At 42.4% G+C, this 12,551-nt stretch overlaps 1 protein-coding gene across 8 annotated transcripts in view; it reads right to left on the bottom strand.

Annotated features, from left to right (window-relative positions):
• NFIB (nuclear factor I B) overlaps nt 1–12,551 on the bottom strand; it is a 458,972-nt gene that overhangs the window by 288,889 nt on the left and 157,532 nt on the right. The gene's annotated exons all lie outside the window — the stretch shown is intronic.

Raw genomic sequence — 12,551 nt, 5'->3', positions numbered from 1 at the left:
ACTATAGCCCTCCCGCCCCATCCCAGGCGATAGGGATCTACCCTTGAGCTAGGTAAATTGCACCAAATCTTAGTTTGATAAAAGTGTAAAAATTAAACACAAACTCCCCTTCACGTTTTATGATGTCCCCCCCCACCCCCCTTCTGGCAAGTCATGGTTAAAGAGGAGACCTCTTAGAGTCTCCGGTCCTCAGCTGTCCTCTCAACTACAGCGTTGGCTCAAAAACTGGCTGCGTTTTAAATTTGTTCTCCTTAGCTCCTCATTAAAAGAACACGCCATTGTGGGCTAATTATTACAATAGCGTGTAGACTCTAAAGGCCAAAAGAATTTCCACGAGTGGCCTCCCTTTGGTTACGCGGCATCCCTGTTCCAATTTCAGCTAAGTTGTGTTTTCCAGTAAAGTTAATGGATTTGGACTAGGCTTCTATACTTTGGTAACAGGGCTCTCAAGGGACCAAGCTACAGAAACATTTATTTTTTCTGATCACAAAAGTAATGGCATATCTATATAAATATATATACACACATACATAAGTAACTTGAAACATTATAATAATGCATAGCTTTGAAAGTGAAAATCTTCCATAATCCCACACAGCTGAGAAAACCCGTTAACATTTTTTTTTGAAGACATATATTAAAATTTCATTTATTATTTTACCAAAAAATGGGATTATACTTCAACTTTGAAGCATGCTATTTTCCACCTAGCACTATGTCTTAGACATCCTTCCATGCCACTCTGTAAAAAAGTGATCTTTTTAATCTTCTTTTTTGATGGCTCCATGGTTTTGTACTCTATGGCCAGACCATGCAATCCTTAACCAATTGCCTGTTAACGACATTTCGGTTCTTTCCAGTTTTCCCTGTAACAAATATTCTTGCAAACATCATTTTACACTTACATCTTTGAGCAGTTGTAGGGGTGTTTCTCTATGATGAATTCCCAGAAGGTGAATTATTATGGGGTCAAAGGTTATGAGCATTTCATTTTTAATAGCTATTGCCAAATTGCCCTCCAATAATTTTATACCGATTTACGCCTTCAACCACACTGTAAGAAGGAGCCTGTTCCCCTCCCCACCCCCACCCCACCCCCCCACCCCCCACCCCCCCGCCCTTAGCAACACAAAAACCATGCAATTTAGGGATGTCTGATGTGAGTTAGGAGTTAAGAGGTTCAGTCTGCGGAGTGTTTTGCCTTTGTGAAAAGCTAACAAAGACATCAAAAGTCTCCCCCTTTCCTTGATGAACCCCCGGCTTTGAGTGAGCCAGTACCCAGACATCTAGTTAACATGAGAGGTTCAAATTCTAACACCTAATGCTTGTATCTAGCTGATTTTTGGGGGGGATAATTTGTCGCTGAATGTATAAGCAAGTGTGCTAGCTATAAAATACTTAGTAACCTAATTATTAGAGAAATATAAATCGGTCTTGACTTTCGCACTGCTGTCTTAATGTGAACGACACATTTAATGTTAGAGCATCAGTATGTTTCCATCTGCAAAATGCCTTGATTTCACCTTTTCGTTGATTGGTGCGCAGTAATTTGGAAAAACCTATTCTTTAAAGACATGCAAAACGTGGCTTTGAGTCAGCCTATTAAAGAGGAGCAAGGTTTGCCAACATCCAGTCTTCAAGAATTCATTTTGAGGCTTACTACAGTTTACATCTCCAGAATTAGGATTGCTGGGTGTTAGATGGGAAAAAACTTTAGGGGTTATCTAGTCAAAAGACTGAAACTCTATTCCACAAAGCATTGGGGCTGCTTCAGGGAGACAGAAGACGTTGTTGGAAGAGGAAGTCAGCCCGCCATTAAAGGTTCATGGTATTGCAATCCTAATTCCACCACAAGAGCGCTGCTCTGATCTGCTTCCTATGGTGGGTTATATATTATGTTATATGGAGCAAGTTGATCTCTTATTTTCCTCTCCTGTTAAGACAGACACGATGACAGGTCTTATTGAAGAGTAGTGGAGTTTTGGGGCTCAGTTGGTTAAGCGTCCACCTTTGGCTCAAGTCACAATCTCCTGGTTTGTGAGTTCCAGCCCCGTGTGGGGCTCTGTGCTGAGCTCAGGGCCTGGAGCCTGCTTCAGATTCTGTATCTCCCTCTCTTTCTGCTCCTCCCCTGCTCTCATGCTCTGTCTCTCTCTTTCTTTCAAAAAAAAAAATAATAATAATAGTAATAATAATTAATTAATTAAAAAAAGAAGAGTCGAGAAGGTTTGTTTGTTTTTTCTTTCTTTTTAAGTAGGCCTCAGGCCCCATGTGGAGCCCGACATGGGGCTGAAACTGAGGGCCCTGAGATCAAGACCTGAGCTGAGATCCAGAGCTGGACGTTTAACCTACTGAGCCACCCAGGTGCCCCAAGAGTAGTGACGGTTAAATTAAGTAATACTATACACTTACAGTGCTTAGCTTTGTGCCCTAAACATGCCAAGGAACCAAAAAGTGTTTGCTAATTTATTATTTAAGGTTGTCCTTTGAAAAAGGATTTTGTTGCTTAAAGATACATTTCAAAACCACCCATTTACTTTTACATCTATAAAACAAGGTGATTATTCCGGATGGAGTGGCTTTAGATTTTATTTATTTCCTGCTTTCCAATCCAGTGATCTTACTCACAGATTCCAGTGCACTTTGATGGAGAATGCTGGGGGGCTATCAGCGTAACTGGCCTCCCACACACCAGGTGGCGCCACCTGCCATTCAGCTAGCCAAGACCACAGCTTGTCTATCTGCCTTGCTCTTGATTTAGGAAAGAAACATGACCTTGGGAAGAAAAGTGTCCCTTGCCCTGTGGGAGAAGCTGCCCACGGGTTCACCCCGAGAACTAAACATGAAAGTTGGAAAATGCTAGAAACATTACCTAGGTGCTATGTCTTCTGTGATTATGAGGACAACTGAAAGGAGTTCAGAAGTGGACACTTCAGCCTTCTACAATGAGCTGAATTTTCTATTCTTGGCCAGACACTTTCAAAAGGAAGAATTCACACAACAAACATACACCCTTATCAATCCTTTTCTTAGGAAAGCTTGGCTTGGTGGAGGGGAAGTTTTCAAGTTTGCCTAATGAATCACAGACGTGAGGCAGGAAGGGGAGAGCTTCAAGCATTTTCCTCTTTGAGAGGTCTAACGGGAGACCAAACATCAGGGAGTGAGGAGCAGACCTTCTAAGCCGTGTATCTTTTCTACCCCAGAACTCCTTCCAGTGCCAATCGCTGCTGCTGCTTGAGAGCCAGACGTGGGCTCGGGGAGGGGCTTCTCTGTGTCAGGGCCATTCAGGGTCTGTGGCAGACTTAGGAACAAGTAGACGTAAAAGCTGTAGAATTAAGAGTTGAAAACAGCACTTAATGAAACCCCTCCCTCCAGACGCTCGTGATCAAAGTCTATCCTTGCACTAAGACAATTGATCTACAGTTGCATCCATAAAATTTTGGCAACACTCTGTCCTCATTGCTTTCAACAGAGGCTTTAGACCTCTGAGGCTGGGCATTGTCCCAGAATTGAGAGCCAGTTGCATTACGCATACCAGAAGATACACCACCACAGCCGAGGCCCGTGCAACCACTTTCTTTTAACCTCGCGTCTGTGAAAAATTACTTTCCAAAAAAATAAGTGAAACCCGATGTCTTCTCCGGGTGGTTATTCTTGCGCCTATGAAGTCAATAAAACTCTCCAGATTTATTAGACAGCCCTGCTGCGGAAGACAAGACCACTTCCTATTCCCTCCCAGAAATGTGTGCCTTTCCTTTCTGTAACCTTCTGACCAGATTTTAATTTTGTTCATTTCTTGGATTATTTATTTATTTTTATTTTTCAGAAAACTGGTTCGAACCCTCTAGGACAAGTGGCTCGGCCTGTGCTAAAATCCCGATTTCTGGCCTCCAAGAGTGATAACATGACCACATTTTGCCTCCTCTAGCTTTTCCTCTTTACCTTCCATTTTAGATAGGCCCTCTTCTTCACATCAGAAGTAGCAGAGTTTGGGGGCACCTGGGTGGCTCAGTCGGTTAAGCGCCTGACTCTTGATTGTGGCTCAGGTCATGATCTCATGGTTCGTGAGTTTGAGCCCCACCTCAAGCTCTCTCCCTCTCTCTCTCTCTCTCTGCCTCTCCTCTGCTTGCTTGAGCTCTCTCTCTCTCTCCAAATAAATAAACTTAAAAAAAAAAAAAGTAGCAGAGTTTGGCTCTCTTTTTCCCCATGCTAAGCATGAAATGTAGTACCTACCAACAAGTTGTACTCCTGTGAGAGCCTACTAACCATGGGTTGATGATGATGATAAATGACAGTTGTATTCAATTCTATTTAATACAACAGTATTTATTGAGCTCCTCCTATACATGCCAGGGCTTTCCTGGGTATAAAGATGCAAAGATACAGAGGAAGATGTGCATTCTTTCAGGGGGGAAATTAACATGTTAACGAGTAAAAGTCATCTAGTGTGACGGATTCCATAATAAACAGAATGCTGTGGGATACAAAAACGGGAACCTGGAAAGGAAATGAAAGGCTTCTCAAAGGGAATGACTCTGTGTTGATTCAAATTTTTTTTTTACATGTTTATTTTTGAGAGACAGAGAGAGAGCGCCAGCTAGAGAGGGGCGGCGGGGGGGAGAGAGAATCCCTAGCAGGCTCTGCATGGACAGTGCAGAGCGAGATGTGGGGCTCGAACCCATGAGCCATAAGATCATGGCCTCAGCCAAAGTCAGATGCTTAACCGACTGAGCCATCCAGGCACCCAGACTCTGCATTTACCGGTGAGTAGGAATTCAGCAGATGAACTTGGGGAAGGGCATCTCAAGCAGAGGAACTGGCAAATTCAGAGAATCAGAGGTGTGAAACAGCAGGGCCTATTTGGGACCTAAGAAGTTCTGTGCATTGAGAATGAAGGCTGAAAGGTTGTATGTAGGCAACCTGTGTTCTTACATGAATGTGGGTATATTTGTTTGGTGATGGGGAGCTACTGGATGGGTTAAAGACTTGGGGCAATTGTGGTAGCATGACCAAGGAGGTAGGGGCCAAGTGACCAAGTGCTATCCCGAGAAGAAATGAAGACAGCCTAAACTGGACCAGTGTGGCTGAAACGGAGAGGAAGATTCAGAGTGAGAGCAGAGAGAAAGACATGAACAGGGAGTAGAGTGGTAAAAACTGTCACTCCAAGATGACTTCTAAGCAGTTGTATTCCACTATTTAAGAGTGTAAATTACCTCCAAAATGCTTTTATTTATTTTTATTTTTTATGAGAAAGAAAGAGAGAATGTGTGCACGAGTGGGGGAGGGGCAGAGAGAGAGAGAGAGAGAAAATCCTAAGCAGTCTCCATGCTAAGTGGGGCTTGAACTCACAAACCGTGGCATCATGACCTGAGCCGAAATCAAGAGTCAGACACTTAACTGACTGAGCCAGCCGGGTTCATTTTTTTATTTATTTTCTTTTTAATGTTTATTTATTTTTGAGAGGGAGACAGAGCATGAGGTGGGGGGCGGGGGGTAGAGAGAGGGAGACACAGAATCTGAAGCAGTCTCCAGACTCTGAGCTGTCAGCACAGAGCCGGACGCGGGGCTCGAACTCACAGACCATGAGATCATGTCCTGAGCTGAAGTTGAACGCCCAACCGACTGAGCCACCCAGGTGCCCCCTCCCCAAACGCTTTTCACTGTAAGTGATTGAGTCACTAATTCTTTTTCCCTGCCCATTTCCGGAAAAGATTTAAGGTAGGAAAGCTATTTTGCAGCTAGAGCCAGGGCCATCCTATATGACTGTGTGACGTGTTGAAGAGCATTTGTAGGACACCATCCCTGGTTCAGTCAATTCTGAATACCATTAAAAGAAATTTACACCGCGCTATCTTGGCTAGTTTCAGTTCTGATTATCCTCATGTGAATACGCCGTGTATCGCAACTTAACTGGCACTTCCTTGGACAATAACTTCTAGCTTATTTACTCATCTTTTGGGGCATTGAGAGAGAAGGTGTGCTTACCTACATCAGCCATCTGACAAAGGAAAGAAGTGCAATGTTTTGGGAGTCCAATAACTCCGGTTTGTTCCCCCGGGAACTGGGGCAAGGTGCCTAAGCTTAGTCTGTACACATTGCATAATGAAACATCATTAATATCTACCTCACAGTTTTGGGATAAGAATTAAGAGAAAGCGCTTGGCACCTAGGAAGTGACAGGTTCATAGTCCTCTCTACGTGTCAGGCACCGTGCTGACTGCCTGACGGTAGTGTCTCCTTGCAATCCTCGAGTTTTACAAAGAAGATAATTTAAGCTCTTTTTTTTTTCTTTGAGGGCAGGGTTTATTTATCATTATATTCCCAGTCCCCAGAATAGGATCTGCCCCAAAGCACAGAAGTGTCTTGCTAAGAAGGATTCAATAACAACTTATTCAAAGTCAAACATCTAGTAAATAAGATGATCAGGGTGCAGATCTGTGTCTGCATGATTCTAAGCCCAGTGCACCTTTAATGACCTCCCAAGTTTTTGTTTTTTTTTTTTTTTTCTTGTTTCCCCTCAAAGAAAATGACACGGAAGCTAGTCAAAGTGCTGCTTTGTGCTTTCTCTTACTACTAGTTTTCAAATCATTTGATTACCATAAGTGGGGGATTCTCAGTATAAGCCATTTCCGTCTGTATCACTTAAAGATCATGTTCAGAGTATTTTTTTAAAGTAGGGCATAGGGCTTGAACTGACAACCCTGAGATCAAGACCTGAGCTCATAATCAAGAGTCAGACACTCCACCAACTGAGCCACCCAGACGCCCCCTGAGTATTTCTACATGGGTCAAGCTCTTGTCTGATAATCTTCCTTCATGAGTCCCAGTTCCAGTTTTTAATGCTTTCTTGGTGAGGTTCACCTGCCAGACTCGTCTATTTTTTTTTTTTAAACTCATAAAACTTTATTGAGTGTTTAAAATGTCATGTGAGATCAGAGTCTTCTGAAGGCACTTCAGCTGTAACATCTCCAAGTGCAAACTCAGCAACTAGCCCCCATCTCCTCTTCTCCCCACTCCCCTCTCCAAAACACCTGCTTCCCCTTAGATCCTGAGAGGTGGCATTTTCATCCACCCACACGTTAAAGACTTTGGAGTCCATCGTTACTCCTCCCGTTTTCCTTCTCCAACTGGTCGCCAAGCTTTATTGTTTCTACCCCAGTAAAGGTTTTCACATCTGGCTTTTCCTTTTCATCTCAGCTGCTACTTTCTCAATTGGTCCTTCACCATGGTTTGAATGGAGACTTTGGACAGCGTCCCACTTGACCTTCTTACCTTCAGTCCCTCATGAGCCTTTCGAAGGCAAGATTCTCTTCCTACAGCACAGAGCAGATCAGGTGCTCTTCTGGTCTAACACCATTGGTGGGGCTCGCCTCACCTTCCATGCAAGAGGCTACGCTCCCTAGGATGTATTAATATGTTTAAACCGAGCCCAGTCAGATTTTCCTGCCACTGTCCTCATGTGTCCTTGGCTTCAGCTATACTGCACCACTCGCTATTCCCCAAACACCCATCACACTATAAGACTTAGTGCCTCTCTTCCAGCTGTGTCTTCTGCCCATAATGACCTTCTCCCCTTTTTGCCCTTAAAAATTCCTGCTGATTCCATAAGGCTCAATCGAATGTCACATCTGGGATGAGGCCCTCTCCACCTCCCCCCACCCCGTCCAACTCAAGAAAAATCAATGGCTCCTCCTTTGCATTCATCATAGCATTTCCAACACTTTTATTTTAAAAGTTTATTTAGTCTTTATGTATTCACGGTCCATGGAGTCTCAAGGTCAAGGGCTACCTAATTCATTGCTAAAACCCCAACACGAGGATAGTTCAGTCTTTTTTTTTTTTTTTTTCTATTTAAGGAAAAAGAGCACAGGGGCTTTTTGAAAATTAAGTGAATAATGGGGCACCTGGGTGGCTCGGTTGTTTGAGCCTCCAAATCTCAGTTTTGGCCCAGATCATGATCTCACAGTTCATGAGTTCAAGCCCTGCAGGGATTCTCTCTCTCTCCCTTTCTCTGCCCCTCCCCCTCTCACACTCTCTTTCAAAATAAATAAACCTTAAAAAATTAAAAAAAAAAAAAGAAAATTGAGTGAATAGCATTGTAAGTGGTAAAAGGAAGGTAAATCATGTAGTAGGTGGGGTAATATCAGATGTTTGGGAATTTTGGTCTAGCCCATAGTAGGTTCTGAATAAATGTGAGTTACTCCACACACAAATCTATTTTTTTGAGGTTCTCTGTTGTTTTTTTTTTCTTTTCTCTTTTTACTGTTTACAATTTTAATTCCAGTCTTGATAACATACAGTGTTCTATTAGTTTCAGGCACAGGATCTAGTGATGCAACACTCCTATGCATTACTCAGTGCTCCTCCTGATAAGTGTATGAACAAATCTATTTCACAAGTACTCGACTTCACCATAGGCACCAATCTGTTTAGTAACAAAGGTAAAGAATGGCTCTGAAAAGAGAAGATTGGTCTCAGGATGATATGAAACTAGAAATCCATGGAAAATGGATGACCCCTAAGAATGGAGCTTCTTCAGATTCGGATGCTTTCTTCCCCTGCTATGGGTAACCCTCACCACAAGGTGCGTTCAGACCCTGCTTGGACTTCTGTCAATGTCCTAGTTTAAAAAGTGATTTCCGGGGCGCCTGGGTGGCTCAGTCGGTTAAGCGGCCGACTTCGGCTCAGGTCATGATCTCGCGGTCCGTGAGTTCGAGCCCCGCGTCGGGCTCTGTGCTGACAGCTCAGAGCCTGGAGCCTGTTTCAGATTCTGTGTCTCCCTCTCTCTCTGCCCCTCCCCTGTTCATGCTCTGTCTCTCCCTGTCTCAAAAATAAATAAAATGTTAAAAAAAATAAAAATAAAAAAATAAAAAGTGATTTCCAAGCAGCCAGAGGACCAACTTTTTCCTCACCGTGCTACAGGGCTGTTATCTCAGGAACTCATGTCATCTGTTCCATCGTCATATGTCAGCTTTGGAGAGGAGTTTTCACGTTTTTGTTGTGGGAGAAAACACTAACGTGACTTTCACACTAACTACATCTCAGCTCCTACTTAATAGGTTCTGTAGTTTACAAATCTCTCTTGAAGGGTATTTGATGGTGTTTTAAGGAAGTCAGATCTCACTGGATGGAAAGTCAGGGGCCGTAGGTTCTAGTTCTGACCCTGCCACGAGATCCCTTGAGTTACCTGTGGGTAAGTCACTTCAGCATTAGTCCTCTTTTCTGTCTCAGGGATGGAAAAGGTTGCAAATTTGGAGCACCTAATACAGCTCTGGACCACAGAAGCACACTGTTCACCCCTTACAGTGTTTGAATGAGGTGACCTTTTAATTGGGAGATTTTATATCAGGACACAGGGTTTTATTTTCCCTTGAGAAATCAGAAGCTCTGGTCACACGGGTCAGGTCCCACATTTCTACCCAGTTACAGTAGCTGCCCTCTTTAACAGAGCATGGGCTTACCAGGGCCCCAACGACCTTCTCGTTTTCGGCTGCCCTTTCCTCTGCCTTATGCAGAGGTAAATACCAGTTGCTACTTGTCATTGTACTGGTACTCAAGGGTGATGTTAAAAATACTTCGCTACGAAGGCCTGGGGACTGACCTATCAGAATGGATACCTCTGTGCTAGAACAACATCCTGCGCGTGCCTTGCTCTCCCCAGCTGCTGGGTCATAGGGAGAGCTGTGAGTTCCTAGAGAACAAGCAGATGCCCAGAGGTGGGCCTCACTCTGTGGGCTGAGAGCAGCTTCTACATGTCAGTTGGTAAGGACAAGGCTAACCTCAGGGGTATACCACCTGAGCATAAGCCTTGCTTCAACTATAGTTTTCTCAGAGTAGACAGATCTATTCCTGCACCCCTGTCCCTCATTGAAAACGGGGAAATGAAGGAAAACTGTAGAGAAAAGGCCGAATGATTGCTCTTGTCCTTGACTGCTTTGTTCTTTTACCCACTGGACGCTATGGCATCTGAGTTTGATTTCCTGGTCCTAACCAATCTATAAACTCTTTTCCAGCCTAAGCATAAGGAGCCTCTAATTTTATCCATTTCATAAATGGAGTGAAAATTTTGCAAAGCGTCTTGAAGAATTTTGCAAATCATTGTACAGAATTTATAGAAGGTCTAAAACACCATTAGAAATAATAAATCGCCCATAAATTATCTCCATTTTATTATTGGGCTTTTCAATTTTAAAAGCACTCTGAGGTTCTTTTTTTTTTTCTTTTTTAATTTAGCCGTGGCTATTTTTCAAATGGAATTAATGACCAAAAGCTAGCCTCATTCTCTAATTACAGTAAGAGACACTAGACAGGAGTTGTTCCAGACACTGACCCATCTTGGCTCAGGGAGAGGCTCTGGGCAGTTTTACTATGTGCTGCCTTAGTACCTGGGGCCAGGAAACATCTGTTATAACATGCAGTCCAGCGGGTGCTCCGCTTAATTATAAAATGGCATTGCAGTGTCCCTTTGAGTTGGCTGGCCTTAGCTTCTAATGCTCTACTATCAAGCAAAATGAAATTCTTGATATTCTGTTAACTGAGTATCCAACCCGAGTGTTGAAATGCTCTGAGGAGAGTGAAAAAAGTTAAACCTTTGCCCTCTGGAAAGGTGTGGGGAAAGACAAAACAAAGAAACGCTTCCTACAAGTAATCGAGAAGCTTAGCTATGACTGGGTGTCGCTTATATAGGGACTGGGGGAGCGGATTCGGGAATGACTCACACTTCTAGAATGAACTGTTTATATAGCACTTCCTCCTCTTCGCTCCAGGGATCCTGTTTGGAAGGTCGGGGACAAGGACAATTGAGAAGCGAAGAGAAAACTGGAGAAGAGTGGAGGAATACTTGGAACACCAAAAGGCTCGTTCACCTTGAATCAGAGGACACGTTTCTGTAATGAGTTCATGCAATCAGTTATGGCCCAGGACTTAGGATTTATTCTTGGAACACACACATTTGGGAATTCTTCATAATGCTGTGAATCTCTTATTAACTATTATGAGAACTTACCTTCTCCAATCCTCATATGCTAATGGGAAAAGAGAGCTTATTGTCTGTACTGTCTGCCTAGGAATATCCTTTGTCTCGTACCTTGTTGTAATCACTTCCAGACCGGTGGTATATTTATGATTTACATAATGTTACAGAGGAAGAAGTCTTAAGGATTTTTTTTTCTCTAAATCTTTGTGAATTATTATTTTAGACTCATTGCCAAATTTTTTTTTAAGGGGGAAGTTGATGAACTTTTAAACATGTCATTACATTCCAAAATAGCAACTCTTTGTTCTTTCAAAGTTTTTTTGGTGGGGATTTAAAGGGCTGTGTGTGTGTGTGTGTGTGTGTTTAGAAACAGGTTGAGAAGGAAATGGGTAAAAGAGAACTCTTGAGGTTCACTGATGAAGTTAAATACAGATTTTGTGTTTCCAGTAGAACAAAAGTTGACAGATTTGGGGGATCTTACCTAACACGTGGGGTAGGTTTTGGAAGGGTGGCTCTCCATTCATTTCCAATCATGTTTCAGTAATTAGGGGTAGCAACCGAAGGGTTAAGCCCTAAAGCAAGGAAATATCTCTAAGTCAGAAAACAAAGGGAAACTTGCATATTTCTGGAGATGACATCGGATAGGCCTGTGAATTTCAAGCAATTATGTGATATTATGATTCCCACTGAGTATGCATTAGTTGGAATACTGTTCTTTTTCTTTCTCCGTGTCCCGGGGTTGTACACTGAAGAGCCCTGTTCAACTTTGCATGTCAGAATTTTGAAGGAAAAATTATAGTAAAATATGTTTAAAACAGTGGGGCCTTATGTGAGCGAACACAACATTTTCCAAGGCTTTCAAAACTCCTTTTGTTAAAAATATGGTTTTTATTTTGTGTCTTTTTTTTCTTTCTTTCTTTCTTTAATTTTTTTTTCTTTTACTCAAGCTTTTACTTCCCCTCCGTCCTGGAGGAAAGAAGAAAGAAGTTTCAAAGGATATACATAACACAGCCTGCATCTTAGGGACTGGGGACTTGCAGTGGGTTTGTTTTAAATGAGACACCCCACATGGAAAATAAACACGTGAGAAAAGTTCATCTGTGTACGTAACTTCAGTTCCAATAACTATAATACAGTCACAGTGTCTGAGTAAATGTCCCCTAGAGTCATCTGATGAGCAATGTGATTATTAATTGAGGTTTCTGGGAGTTGAAAGATGGTTATTCTCAAAGAGTAGGAATTTTTAGCTGGAGTGCGAGGAACTAAAGATTCAGCCCCTGGGTTGTTCTAAAAGATAAAATGCCTTTTGAAAATTGAATTAATTTAAAACAAGACAAAACCAAAAGCAGGCATAATGAAATGCAAAGATTAGGAATGATGATGAATGAATATCAAGTTCATTTTATTCCATGATATTCTTTCTTGCAAAGAAGAGAAGTAATTTGTTTGATCAGCTCGGAATTTTATTTCGCTGTCAATGACAGGCAATTAACATCAAAGGCTTAAACTTATAAAGGTTATTTTTTTTTAATATTTACTTATATTTAAGGTGGGGGAGGGGCAGAGAGAGGGAGACAGA

The sequence above is a fragment of the Neofelis nebulosa genome, chromosome 12 (assembly GCF_028018385.1).
Source record: "Neofelis nebulosa isolate mNeoNeb1 chromosome 12, mNeoNeb1.pri, whole genome shotgun sequence".
NCBI lineage: Eukaryota > Metazoa > Chordata > Mammalia > Carnivora > Felidae > Neofelis > Neofelis nebulosa.
The sequence above is the reverse complement of the archived record's forward strand: the minus strand, read 5'-3'. Positions and strand labels throughout refer to the sequence as shown.